The following is a 4338-nucleotide window of genomic DNA, read 5'->3' as shown; positions in this document are numbered from 1 at the left end:
TTTGCAGTTGCTGAATAGAGATAATTCATCCAGGCCACTATCGGATGCTCATCGTGTGAAGATTTATATTCACTTTTCCTCAACATCTGCTTATTGATCTAGACTTATTATTTACATCTTATCGTGTGTCATTATTTTTTGTCAAGAGCCACCGAGAATGAATATGACGCAATTTCCGTCCAGATACATGAATCTAGCATTTTTTAACTCATAGGGAAAATTAGTCAAAATAATGATTTTCAAAGATTTTGGCATTAATCCTTTTTCGTATAATATGTAGTGGTTTCCATATTCAATTTCTAAATCTAGAGTTTTTGTTATAATTTCAAATTAATGGAGTCTTTTTTCACTCCACAATTTTAGCTCTTGAAAAGGAAGTTTTTATGTATTAGATTTTTAAATATTCGGATTAATGGATCTAGAGTGTTATAACTCATATGCAGATGGGAAGTCAAACATTATTTGATTGCCGCTGATTTTGACATTAATTACTAAAATATTTTTTTTATTTAATTTTTGCGGTTTCCATATTCATTATATTCAATATTCAAATCAAGACTTTTTGCTATAAATTCAAATTAATAGAGTATTTTTTCACTCCATAATTTTAGCTCTTGATAATGAAGTTTTTATATGACTTTTTAAAATTTTTGGATACATGAGTATAGCCTGCTATAACCCATATGTAAATAAGGAAAAATAGTCAAAGTTTATTTAATTTAACAGATATTGGCCGTTATTGTTACAATCTTCTTTTGTATAATATATATTGGTTTCCATATTCAATACATTTAATTTTCAAATCAAGGGTTTTTGTTATAATTCCTAATCAGTGGAACACTTTTTAACATCACAATTTTAGTTCTTGATAATGAAATTTTTATATATTTTTTTTTATATTTTCCGATTCATGGATATAGACTGCTATAATTCATTGCAAAAAAGGATACATAGTCGAACATAATTTGATTTCCACATATTTTAACATTTATTAGACACTCTAGAAGATTTTTTGTATGATATTGCTTTAAAAATTAACGTGTACCATGTAAATTTAAATATAGTGTATCCCTTAAATTTAAGAAACATTTACATTCAATTAAGTATAGGGTATCCATTTTTTAATGCGGTTTAAAATCTCAGTATATAAATTATAATCCGTGATTCCAATTTATTGATTTAATAACTTATTCATTTATGTAACATATATAATTAGAAATGATATAATTAGTTTACTTCTCTATTAAAGATGTCTTTATTTTATTTAACTATTAATTAAATGAAGTGTAGAGATGAAATTTTTGTATATTTTTAATAAAAGACAAATATATTATATATATTTTTAAAAAGATTATATTTAGGTCAAATGAAGTGAATCAATTATAATCTTATGTTGACTATCCCTTAATATATGCATACATTATTGCATTTGTATATAATTGAGATAACTAATCAGTGTTTTTAATTGTCATCTCTGAATACTTAATTGATGAAATACAAACCATGTATTCTGAGTAATACATGGAACAACAGGCCTAAATTTCTTGGCTGATAATCAATATGAAGGACTGAAAAATTCGTCTGTACTACCATGGAAGAAAGGAAGACCATGGAAGGATACCAAACCACCTGGTTGTGAAATTGTTTCTTCAAGTACCTCCGGAGTAGGAGCTTACGGTCTAACTCGACTTGCTCAAAATAAAAATTGCAAGACTAATACAGATATAGTGCATGAAGAAACGATGGGTGATAAGTTTGATATATTCATATCATTGACGAAGTTTATTTATCTGGTTTTTTTGAACGAAGTTTGCTAAATCATATGTAATCTTCCGTTTTAATATATCACAATATTTGCTGATTATATTCCTGTGAAATATACTGATGAAGTACTGCATCAAGAGGGATGACAAAATAATCCGATCCGACGGATACCCGATCCGAAATCCAAATTTTTGAATATACCGAACCCGATTTTTTGGATTTGGATTTGATTTTTGTACCCGATTTTTTTGGATTTTGATTTGGATATGACCTTTACCGATCCGAAACCCGATCCGGAATCCGAAATCAGAACCAAACCCGATCTGAACCCGAAATCCGAAAAAAAACCCGAACCCACACACACACACATATATATATTATTTATACACTATAATATATTCATATTAAATTATTTTATAATATATCTGTCTAATGGTTCTCATTTGAACATAACTCATATATATAACATATGTTATTTAATTTTCTTAATGAATGTAATATAATCTCAATATTAGTAGATTAGCTTAAATGAATAAGGGTTTCTATTCAAGACAAATACTTCATCACTAATATTATGTATAAAATAAGTTATTAAATGACATGAGGGTATTAAATAAATTAATTTAAAAAAATTTGATCTACTGTCTTATATCACATAATTCAAGTATAATCATATTTTATATAAATTTATTATAATTGATAAATTGAATGATTGGTAATAATAAAAAAGAATATGGTTTAAGCTTATATTATTCTAAATTAAACAAATAAATATCATCAAATAATCCTAATTTTGAAAAAAAAATACTTAGTTATCATAATTTTGACAATTTTATAATTTTTTTTTATTTTTAAATATTTTTTAAAGATATCCGACTGAAAACCGAATTCGATCCGGAACCCGAAAAAACCCGACGGATTGGATTTGGATTTTACATTTTAATATCCGAACCCGATCCGACCCGAAATATAACGGACTGGATATGGATTTCATGAAACCCGACCCGACCCGTTTGCCATCTAATTGTCATCTCTGAATACTTAATGAAATACAAACCATGTATTTTGAGTAATACACAGAACAACAGGCCTAAATTTCTTGGCTGATAATCGATATGCAAGACTGAAAAATTTGTCTGTACTCCCATGAAAGAAAGGAAGACCATGGAAGGATACCAAACCACCTGGTTGTAAAATTGTTTCTTCAAGTATCTCCGGAGTAAGAGCTTACGGTCTAACTCGACTTGCTCAAAATAAGAATTGTAAGACTAATACAGATATAATGCATGAAGAAACGATGGGTGATAAGTCTGATGTTTTCATATCATTGACGAAGTATATTCATATGGTTTCTTTGAACGAAGTTTGCTAAACCATATGTAATCTTCCGTTTTAGTATATCACAATATTTGCTGATTATATTCCTATGAAATATATTGATGAAGTACTAAATCAACCTTTAGATGTCAAGTTATATATGCGATTCATATTTTTCAAGAGGATTTAGAAATACCGGTGATCTTGGTTCTAGAAAGTATATATGAAGGTTCAAATCTGTGAAGGTTAGATCAAAATCTTCATTCAGCTTAATTATATACACATCTAAATACATTTAATTCCCAAATCTATTTGATGAAAATTTATACAATTATAGGAGATATTAGCTTTATCAACACACCGGCATCGAAAGTCTATGTTAATCCAAGTTTGAGTGTGGTATATAGCATGAGACATAGATATTTAATTAATTTGCTCATCATTCACACAGAATCATATAATTGTATATTTGATTTCAAAACAATACGAGAATAATTTATAAATTTTTTATGTCATTCTAGGCTTAATCATGATAAATATGTATCACTGTTAGATCTCTGATTATAACATATCTAAGATAGCTGAATAATTATACTACAATATTTACATTTTTTATGAAACAATAATGTAATAAAGTATTTGAGATTAAGCTCAAATCCTTTATAGACTATGAGTTTTTCATCCGGACTATGTTGATTTTGAATGACATTTTATTTAATTTAATTTTTAATTTGGGATTATATGATGGTTTGATTTTCTATTATAATCATAAAATTATTTCACAACGTCACAAAAAACAACTACAATATCAAGACACCCGTGCGCGGAGCGCGAGCAAGAAAAACTAGTTATAATAAAATTCAAATAATCATCAGTTAATTTAAATCAATAATTTAAATTAACTATTCCATTAAGTGCTCTATTTGTGTGACCCTATAGGCTATCATTTAATCGGTAATAATTTTATTCTCTAATAAAATTGTAAACAATGAGCGGTATCTAGTAATACATCATTGTTACCCAATTAAACAATAATTAAATCGTGATTAGATAAATCCTTTCGTGACTAATGTTTTTCGTGTAATATAATCCCTTTAACCTTATATATTATAGATTAAACTCGAGGCATGTATTTAGTCATCCTCTTCAACATTTAATCCGGGTTTACTTGATCCATGAGTAGACTATCAAGACAAATCATTATTTGAGCATGATCATGATTTTATAGTCCTACTCAATCAAGAGGCCAATAATATC

This window comes from Daucus carota, chromosome 2 (assembly GCF_001625215.2).
Source record: "Daucus carota subsp. sativus chromosome 2, DH1 v3.0, whole genome shotgun sequence".
NCBI lineage: Eukaryota > Viridiplantae > Streptophyta > Magnoliopsida > Apiales > Apiaceae > Daucus > Daucus carota.
The sequence above is the reverse complement of the archived record's forward strand: the minus strand, read 5'-3'. Positions refer to the sequence as shown.